Consider the following 11,605-nt stretch of genomic DNA (forward strand, 5'->3'; position numbering starts at 1 on the left):
AAGTTCCGATTTTGACCCCATTTTGGCCGTTTACACACGTCGCATTTGATCGAACTCCTCCTAGGGCTTTTGATGGAACGGCTTCAAACTTGGTCAGTTGGTTCATAAGGCATGCCCGATTAAAAGTTATCAAAACGGTGAGTTTTCGTGCATGCTGAAGGGGTGATACCAGGGGTCAAAGTTCACTGACTCACCATAAAATAATAAACAGTTATATATCCTACAAAGAAACTCATAGAGCCACCAAACTTTCTGTGTGTGATCACCTTTGGATGACCTACGACACCCAGTTGTGAAATTTTGAGATTACCTAAGCCACGCCCCCTTAGAACAGGAAGTGTCATGTTTTATTGTGATCGGTCCCTATCTGACCTCTTTAACATAATCAACATGAAACTGTGTCCACAAACAGAAGACATGTTGGTGTGTCAGGGTGTCCAACCCCGTTTGGTTTGGATGCAGCAGGTGGGCGTGGCGGCGTGGCGAATATACCTGTCCTTACGTTTGGCTCTGTATTCCACAATTTTGAGTCCAGCTGCACCAAACTCACTGAGATGGATCCTGATCCATCTCCGGACAGTAATCCAGTGCAATATTTGGTGGGCGTGGCCTAATGTCTCAACAGCGCCCTCTAGAATATTTAAATCATCAGCCCCAAGCCATGCTTTAACCTAGAATTATGAAACTTGATACACATGTGTATCTTGTCAGGATGTACAAAAAAGTCTCTTGGAGCCATCGTCCAAACCCAACAGGAAGTCGGCCATTTTGGATCAAAGCCGCCATTTCCGGTTTTTCATAGACGTCGCATCTGATCGAACTCCTCCTACAGCTTTTGAGATACAGACTTCAAACTCGCTCAGCACACACTTAAGACATTGAAGGTGAAATGTTATCAAAAGAATTCTCGTACATCAAAGCATGTGGGCGTGGCTAATTGTCAAACTTTGGCTTTGTGCCATGAAATACTAAAATGCAATAACTTCTACAGGAAAAGTGACCACCTCATCAGACTTTCCATGTTTCATTATTGGCCAGCCTTGATCACATTCACAAGGTCATATGATGACATAACCTTAGCCATGCCCCCTCCAACAGGAATTCACCTGTTTTTGTCTGCCGGAAGTCTTGCTTTTACTCTGACTCAAATGGGTTCAATGCTGTGCAAATTAATATAAAATGACATGATGATGAACTCTGTGTATGTTGACTGCTAGCTGAAGCATGTGGGCATGCTTTATTAGCAAATAGCAATGCTAGCCATGTCTACGATCATCTCTAAATCAACCAGGCTTCATCCAATTTGCACCAGATTTTCTATGATCGACTGTGGTGATCCTCTAAAGATTGGATTATAACTAAACACAAAGCAGCTAATGTCAACACAAATGACAAGATAAAGTATCAATCAAGCTGTTCAGATGCACATACATTCTCCCAAAACTTAAACTGTCGTAACTTGATTCCACTTAGCCCTGTAGGTTGAGTGAAATCAAACAAAACCAAACCAACTTTATTTACAAAGCACTTTAAAACAACCACAGCTGATAAAAAGTGCTGTACATTAAAACACAACATAATAAAAAAATTAAAACTTACAGTTTAAAACCAAAAACATACAATTTAAAACTAGATCCCGCTGGTGTTGAAAGCCAAGTAAAATTGATGGTGCTGTGGTGTATGCACAGCAGCTATGAAGGTTACCAGCCTGTTTGGTTCAACCTATCTCTGTGAATCAGCATTTTCTGACATGAACTTCATCAAGAACAAACACAGAACATGCCTCACTGATGCACATCTGAAAGATGCACTCACAGTTGCAGTTTCAAGTTACACACCACATTATGGAGTACTGGTGAACAGCATGCAATGCCAGTCTTCTCACTAATAAGGATACCAAAACATAATATGAGCTGATGATGAACTGTGAGGATGAACTCTGACTCATGGGGGCGTGGCCAACTGTCTGTCCTTTTCCATATGCATACAACTGTCTCTGAATCACACACGCATCTTCCGATTGGCACCAAACTGGATACGTTTGACCTGTGCTCAATGCTAAAGAGCCCAAAAGGTTTGAATTGTGATTTTACTCTACAGCGCCCCCTAGACTATCCATCATCAATATCTCCTCTCTACATCGACCTATCTGCACCAAATTTGTGGTGTGTCCTCAGGGAACCATGCCGAAGTGAACGGTGCGAACTGCCTGGCGGAGGCACGCCTCAACAGTGCGAAAGGGTACGCGGTGGCAGGCGGGCGGCGGTGCTGGGTGCCCGCGGTGGCTATAGGCCGGAGCGGCGCTTGGCTGCTCGGGCCGCTTGAGGCTCCGCGGAGCTTTAATTAGGCCCGAGCAGCTAAGCGCTGCGAAGGCCTATTGTTTTCGAATGTTTATTATTTTTTTTTTTTTTTTTTATTTTCTCGCCTCAAATGAATTGCCTTTTTGGGGCTTTAACATATTCAAAAACTCACCAAAATTGGTGGGCCCATAGAGACTGTGAAAAATTTACGTATTTTAAGGTCGACGCAAAAATCGCATAAAAAATGGCTCAACAGCGCCCCCTAGAAATTTTCAAAAGACCCTTTCCTATTCACTTACTTTATCGTAGAGACTTGAAATTTGGTACAGTTGTAGAGCTCCTCAAGACACTCAGAATTTACAATTAATATCATAGTGCAAGTATCCTAGGAAGTCGGCCATTTTGGATTGAAGTTCCGATTTTGACCCCATTTTGGCCGTTTACACACGTCGCATTTGATCGAACTCCTCCTAGGGCTTTTGATGGAACGGCTTCAAACTTGGTCAGTTGGTTCATAAGGCATGCCCGATTAAAAGTTATCAAAACGGTGAGTTTTCGTGCATGCTGAAGGGGTGATACCAGGGGTCAAAGTTCACTGACTCACCATAAAATAATTAACAATTATATATCCTACAAAGAAACTCATAGAGCCACCAAACTTTCTGTGTGTGATCACCTTTGGATGACCTACGACACCCAGTTGTGAAATTTGAGATTACCTAAGCCACGCCCCCTTAGAACAGGAAGTGTCATGTTTTATTGTGATCGGTCCCTATCTGACCTCTTTAACATAATCAACATGAAACTGTGTCCACAAACAGAAGACATGTTGGTGTGTCAGGGTGTCCAACCCCGTTTGGTTTGGATGCAGCAGGTGGGCGTGGCGGCGTGGCGAATATACCTGTCCTTACGTTTGGCTCTGTATTCCACAATTTTGAGTCCAGTTGCACCAAACTCACTGAGATGGATCCTGATCCAACTCCGGAAAGGAATCTAGTGCAATATTTGGTGGGCGTGGCCTAATGTTTCAACAGCGCCCTCTAGAATATTTTAAATCATCAGCCCCAAGCCATGCTTTAACCTAGAATTATGAAACTTGGTACACATGTGTATCTTGTAAGGATGTACAAAAAAGTCTCTTGGAGCCATGGTCCAAACCCAACAGGAAGTCGGCCATTTTGGATCAAACCCGCCATTTCCGGTTTTTCATAGACGTCGCATCTGATCGAACTCCTCCTACAGCTTTTGAGATACAGACTTCAAACTCGCTCAGCACACACTTAAGACATTGAAGGTGAAAAGTTATCAAAAGAATTCTCGTACATCAAAGCGTGTGGGCGTGGCTAAGTGTCAAACTTTGGCTTTGTGCCATGAAATACTAAAATGCAATAACTACTACAGGAAAAGTGACAACTTCATCAGACTTTCCATGTCTCATTATTGGCCAGCCTTGATCACATTCACAAGGTCATATGATGACATCACCTTAGCCACGCCCCCCTCCAACAGGTAGACACCTGTTTTTGTCTGCCGGAAGTCTTTCTTTTACTCTGACTCAAATGGGTTCAGTGCTGTGCAAATTGATATAAAATGACATGATGATGAACTATGTGTATGTTGGCTGCTAGCTGAAGCATGTGGGCGTGCCTTATTAGCAAATAGCAATACCAGCTATGTCTACGATCATCTCTAAATCAACCAGGCTTCATCCAATTTGCACCAGATTTTCTGTGATCGACTGTGGTGATCCCCTAAAGATTAGATTATAACTTGACTTCACTTCATTCCCTAGGTTAATCAAACAGCTGTATCTTATCTCTACATTGGCTAATCTGCATGAGATGTTGTGGGCTGAAGCAGGGAGCGCTGCTGTAAACACAATGCAGCTAATGTCAACACAAGTGAAAAGATAAAGTATCAATCAAGCTGTTCGGATGCACATACATTCTCCCAAAACTTAAACTGTCATGATTTGTGGTTGATTGTGGGTAGGCTGAACACTGAGACCCAGGTGATGATGATGATTTTATTATAATTTAATAAAGACTTCTCAAACACAGTCCAGTACGGGCAACACAGCAGGAAATCTTGCACACAGCTAATACAGGTAGCCACTGAAACAACTGAAGACTGAATGTGACAGCTACATTATAACTTGATTCCACTTAGCCCTGTAAATTAAGTGGAATCAAACCAAACCAACTTTATTTACATAGCACTTTAAAACAACCACAGCTGATGCAAAGTTCTGTAAATTAAAACACAACAATAAAAAAATTAAAACATACAATTTAAAAATAGATCCCTCTGGTGTGGAAAGCCAAGTAAAATTGATGGTGCAGTGGTGTATGCACAGCAGCTATGAAGGTTACCAGCTTGTTTGGTTCAACCGATCTCTGTGAATCAGTGTTTTCTGACATGAACTTCATCAAGAACAAACACAGAACATGTCTCACTGATGCACATCTGAAAGATGCACTCACGGTTGCAGTTTCAAGTTACACACCAGATTATGGAGTACTGGTGAACAGCATGCAATGCCAGTCTTCTCACTAATAAGGATACCAATACCAGATGTCAGTGGCAACATGGCAGTGTTATGGCAAAGTTTAATTAAAATATTGAGGAATTGTGTTCAATTTAAAAGTGTATTCATGACATGTAACAGTTACAATTTTGTGAAAAATGCAGCAGATTTTGTCAGTTCAAAATGTGATAAGATTTATTTTAAAAAATGTAAGCTGATTCTTTTTTGCGGCAACATTCCATGTCCCCATGTTTTGCTTACAATTATTTTTTGTAAAATGTGCCAAATATGTACAACAAAGTATTTTAATTATACATTTAGATGTTTTCACGCCAGCTGGAGATGGACACCAGCAACCCTCCCCTGCCCACTAAGGGACAAGGGTGCAGATAAATGGATGGATGGATGAATTGAGATGTTTGCCATTATTCAAATATAAACAAAATGCCTTTTAAATATTATTTTGTTTTTTACACACCTTTTTGTTGACTGACATGTTCAATTTCATGTGTCCCCAGTGCAGCGTAATAGATTTCCTCATGACATTTAAACTGTAATATATATATATATATATATATATATATATATATATATATATATATATATATATATATATATATATATATATATATATATATGTTTTCTTCAATAAGTTGATTGACTGGACTACACCTTATTAATCTACTGGAACTATTTTCACATTTGATATTTTCTTAATATTATACATGTCCCAGTACTAACTTTCCACAATGTTATTATGTTTCATTTCTGCCTTCAAAATGTCTGAAATTCCACAAAAACCATTTAATGTAAGTGACATCAATTGGTTCTGATGTGAATTCAAACATGGAAAACAAAGCGAGCTTCAACTGTCACCATCTCTGTACTTTTTCTTATCTTAAATATGTTAAACCTGTATATGTTAAGCTTAAAGTTCCACCCTGTTAGGAAATACTGTGAAAAATGTTTATTCAGTATAATTTAAAAAACATAATGTTAGATTAAGTCATTAAAGGGTTAACCCTTCGGAGACAATTGACGCGTATCCGAGTTTTTTTTACATGTCTGATTTGGCGTGTCGTAGCAGCAAGACTCCGCCTCCCCCAGTCTCACTTTCTACTGGTGTTTAAAGTGCACATGTTAAACTACACAACAGTTTTTAAATTGTGTTAATAGGCCAAGTAAAACCGGAGTTATGCTTAAATATGTAAACCATATTTGTTTCAATTAGCGAAATTGTAAAACCCGCTCCTTTCCACAGTGAGACGGAGCGCTCTCTCAACACAAAGAATACAATATAACAGATCCCCTCACTCGAGCTCACGTATTAAACTGATAAGAGTTGACATTTTGTTGCAGATAAACGAAGCGCAAGTAGCAGCGTAACAGCGCTGTTACTTGCGCTGTTATGCAAGTAACAGCGCGAAAATAGAGAAAAAAATATACCGCGGGAACAGAGAACAGAAAAAAGAGAGGCACGTCAACAGATAGTTGTGATATCAGACGATCAGTAAAATCTACCTCGTAATTTGTATTTTGGACATTGTATTTTGTTTTTTTCTGTAAAGAATGATGAGAAGAATGAATGTGGGGCAGGCAGCAAAGCTCTTTTTTGAGCTCGAAGATGAGGGAAACTCGCAGTCTGAGTCTGAGCAGACAGCGAGGATTCTGATGACAATGTAGCGATTCAGTCATTCATATTAGGAAGAGAGAGAGAACATGGCTATCAGAAAGAAGATGAGGTAGGGACAAACGTAGCTAAGCAAAGATTGAAACTGAGAAGTTGGCGGTGCTGTGCAACTGCGCGGTCTCGATCACTGAGAGGTAACGCTGCTGAGCCACTCCCCCACAGTGATCCCTGGAAGACGGAGGAGGATCCTGACAGTGTGCCGGGAGTAAGCAGGTTTCAGCCATGGCGAACACCCGGTGTCCAAATAAACAACCTGTCTTCTCATAGTCCAAAAGATCTTTTTTATTATATTTTGCCTCTGACACAGTGAAAACAATTTGCCTCAACACAAACAAAAATGCAGCAAAAAAACATTAGGGAAAAAGTACAAATGGAATGACATTGAAATGGAAGATTTGTAATTTTTTTGGTCTATTGATATATATGTATTTAGTTTCACTGCCCAGTATTCAGGACTATTGGAAGCAAAACAATATTTTGTCTGTGCCCCTTCCATGCAGTGATGTGTTTGTGCACAAATGAATGAATTACCTACATTTTTTGATAATAATATTCTAAACATGAGTTGTTTCCTGTATTTTACATATTGATTTTGAAATTTATAGTGTGTTAAAATTGTCAGGAGAAGTAATTACCAGGATTTAAATATATTTAGGAAAGTTATACATTTTTGGAATCTTGATTTGATATTTTGTAAATAGTAGCACAGGAACGAATGGATTACCTACATTTTATTGATAATAATTTAATATACATGAGTTGCTTGCTATATTTGTACATATTAATTTTGAAATATAGAGTATACTTTAGAATTCTAAACCATAAAACGTAAAACGTGTTATACATATTTGTGGGTTTCACAGTTACAAAAACAAAAACTTTTTCTACTCGAATTTTCTTTTTTGTGTGATTTTAGGCCCAAAATGCAATGTAAGTATGTCCAAATGACAAAAATATGTGTAAATTGACAAAGTTCAAGTTGTCCTAAAAAAATTATAGCACATAAAGAAATATTCATGTTTTTTATTTAGAAATATAAAGGTAAAATCAAAAATTGACAAAAAACGGCCATTTAGAACACTGAATCCCATGGGTTAATGGTTTGTAATTCTGTTGATGGTTAGCTAGCTAAATGTTGACCACATAAAGAGCTACAGGTAGATTAGTTAGAAAGTTCCATCCTGTTATGTTCCTCCCTTTTAAGAAAGATTGTGAGAAATGTTTATTCAGTAGAATTTAAAAAAACATAATGTTAGATTTAGTCATTAGGCCCGAGCAGCTAAGCGCTGCGAAGGCCTATTGTAATCGTGCTGCCTATTGTAATCGTGCTGTTTATTATTATTAGGCCCGAGCAGCTAAGCGCTGCGAAGGCCTATTGTTTTTCGAATGTTTATTATTTTTTTTTTTTTTTTTTTTTTTTTCTCGCCTCAAATGAATTGCCTTTTTGGGGGCTTTAACATATTCAAAAACTCACCAAAATTGGTGGGCCCATAGAGACTGTGAAAAATTTACTTATTTTAAGGTCTACGCAAAAATCCCAAAAAAAATGGCTCAACAGCGCCCCTAGAAATTTTCAAAAGACCCTTTCCTATTCACTTACTTTATCGTAGAGACTTGAAATTTGGTACAGTTGTAGAGCTCCTCAAGACACTCAGAATTTACAATTACTATCATAGTACAAGTATCCTAGGAAGTCGGCCATTTTGGATTGAAGTTCCGATTTTGAGCCCATTTTGGCCGTTTACACACGTCGCATTTGATCGAACTCCTCCTAGGGCTTTTGATGGAACGGCTTCAAACTTGGTCAGTTGGTTCATAAGGCATGCCCGATTAAAAGTTATCAAAACGGTGAGTTTTTGTGCATGCTGAAGGGGTGATACCAGGGGTCAAAGTTCACTGACTCACCATAAATAATAACAATTATATATCCTACAAAGAAACTCATAGAGCCACCAAACTTCTGTGTGTGATCACCTTTGGATGACCTACGACACCCAGTTGTGAATTTTGAGATTACCTAAGCCACGCCCCCTTAGAACAGGAAGTGTCATGTTTTATTGTGATCGTCCCTATCTGACCTCTTTAACATAATCAACATGAACTGTGTCCACAAACAGAAGACATGTTGGTGTGTCAGGGTGTCCAACCCCGTTTGGTTTGGATGCAGCAGGTGGGCGTGGCGGCGTGGCGAATATACCTGTCCTTACGTTTGGCTCTGTATTCCACAATTTTGAGTCCAGTTGCACCAAACTCACTGAGATGGATCCTGATCCAACTCCGGAAAGAATCAGTGCAATATTTGGTGGGCGTGGCCTAATGTTCAACAGCTCCCCCTATAATATTTTAAATAATCAGCCCCAAGCCTTGCTTTAACCTAGAATTATGAAACTTGGTAGATAAGTGTATGTTCACAAGTCCTCCAAAAAGCCTCTTGGAGGCATAGTCCAAACACAACAGAAAGTCGACCATTTTGGATCAACCCGCCATTTCCTCTTTTTCATAGATGTTGCATCTGATCGAACTCCTCCAACAGTTTTTGAGATACAGATTTCCACCTCACTCAGCACACTCTTGAGACACTGAAGTTGAAAAGTTATCAAAAGAATTCTTGTACATCAAATCATGTGGGCTTGGCTAAGTGTCAAACTTTGGCTTTTTACTATGAAATATTAAGATTGCAATAACTTCTACAGGCAAAGTCACAACTTCAAGCTTTCCATGTCTGATTATTGGCCAGCCTTGATCACATTCACAAGGTCATATGATGACATCACCTTAGCCACGCCCCCCTCCAACAGGTAGACACCTGTTTTGTCTGCCGGAAGTCTTCTTTTACTCTGACTCAAATGGGTTCATGCTGTGCAAATTGATATAAAATGACATGAGGATGAACTCTGTGTATGTTGGCTGCTAGCTGAAGCATGTGGACGTCCTTATTAGCAAATAGCAATGCTAGCCATGTCTACGATCATCTCTAAATCAACCAGGCTTCATCCAATTTGCACCAGATTTTCTTGATCGACTGTGGTGATCCCTAAAGATTAGATTATAACTTGACTTCACTTCATCCCTAGGTTAATCAAACAGCTGTATCTTATCTCTACATTGGCTAATCTGCATGAGATGTTGTGGCTGCAGCAGGGAGCGCTGCTGTAAACACAATGCAGCTAATGTCAACACAAGTGAGAAGATAAAGCATCAATCAAGCTGTTCAGATGCACAACATTCTCCCAAAACTTAAACTGTCATGATTTGTGGTTGATTGTGAGGATGAACACTGAGACCCAGGTGATGATGATGATTTTATTATAATTAATAAAGACTCTCAAACACAGTCCAGTACGGGCAACACAGCAGGAAATCTTGCACACATCTAATACAGGTAGCCACTGAAAACAACTGAAGACTGAATGTGACAGCTACATATAACTTGATTCCACTTAGCCCTGTAGTTAAGTGGAATCAAACCAAACCAACTTTATTTACATAGCACTTTAAAACAACCACAGCTGATGCAAAGTTCTGTAATTAAAACACAACAATAAAAAAATTAAAACATACAATTAAACCTAGATCCCGCCAGGATTCATGTGATTTCACAGACTTTCTGGCTGACTTCAGTGAACCTCATAAAGACCCAAAGATTAGATATAACTTGACTCCACTGCACTCCCTGGTTAGTCAAATAGCTTGTATCTCCTCTTCTACTTGGCCAATCTGATGAGGATGCTGTGCTACACCAGAGGAGCGCTGATGTAAACACAATGCAGCTAATCTCAACACAAGTGAAGAAGAAATAAAGCATCAATCAAGTGTTCAGATGACATACTTCTCCAAAATTAAACTTTATGATTTGTGGTCTTGGTGGTAGGATGGACTGAGACCAGGTGTTAATAACGATATGATGTATATAAATCATTAAAGAGAACTCAAACACAGTCCAGTACGGGCAGCACGCAGAAACTGCACACATCTAAGCAGTCACACTGAAACAATAGAGACTTTGAATGTACCCATTATAACTGATTCCACTTACCGTTCAATAAATATCACTAATATAACATATATTAGTGATATTAAAAATAACTAATGAATTGATAAATAAGATTAGTAACCAGCTTCTGCAGCCGAGGATCAGACCGCCAGGGTCCCCTCCCTTGGCCGCCGCCCATAGCACAATGCACCCGACCCCTTTGCCCTCGACAGGTGTGAGCCATCGGATGCCTCCTGACGCCTCCTGGTGAGGGTTCCGGGCACGTCCACCGGGAGGAGGCCTCAGGGAAGACCCAGGACACGCTGGAGGGATTACGTCTCTCGGCTGGCCTGGAAGCCTTGGATTCCCCGGAGGAGCTGGAAGAAGTGGCTGAGGAGAGGGAAGTCTGGCCTCCCTGACTCTCGACCCGACCCCGGATAAGCGGAAGAAAAATGGATGGAGGATGGATGAAGATTAGTAACACTTATTTGAAGGGGTGAATAAGACTGTCATAAACTTCATAAACATTACCTGTCATGAACATAAATAAACCTTCATGAATATTATGACTTGTTAAAGTGTGATCAGTAAATTATGACACTTTTAATACAAAGTTGACATTCAAATATCCTTATGACAACTTGACATTAACCAATAAATCATTACTGTTTAAATTTTACTTTTAATGAAATAAACTTACCTAATTTTAATAATGCAATTGGTAAAGAGATTTTGTAAAGAGAAATTCTTTAAATCGGTTCTGAAAATCCAATATGTTTTTTCCTTTTGTAGAAGGAATTTAATCAGTTGATTGATGGAGTTATGAGAAAATGATGAAAAACAGAAATAATCCAGTTGCATTCACAATGGTCCACTCCAGAGTGAAGATGTTTTGACAGTTGCCTGAATGTCTTCCATCAGGTTTGAAGTTGACAGGAGGTGATGTTTCCTTTATGCGCACTATGGGTCTAGCTCATCAGTCTAGTCGACTTGGCAACAGAGAGAAGAGTCCTGGACCTGGAACGGAATCTGTAACAGAAATCTTGCCCTGTTTAAAAACAGACCTTAACCTGGGGTCCTCTATAAAAAGAAAAAAGCTTACATCAACACATTTT

This window comes from Poecilia reticulata, unplaced genomic scaffold (genome assembly GCF_904066995.2).
Source record: "Poecilia reticulata unplaced genomic scaffold, P_reticulata-male-v2 Scaffold_78, whole genome shotgun sequence".
NCBI lineage: Eukaryota > Metazoa > Chordata > Actinopteri > Cyprinodontiformes > Poeciliidae > Poecilia > Poecilia reticulata.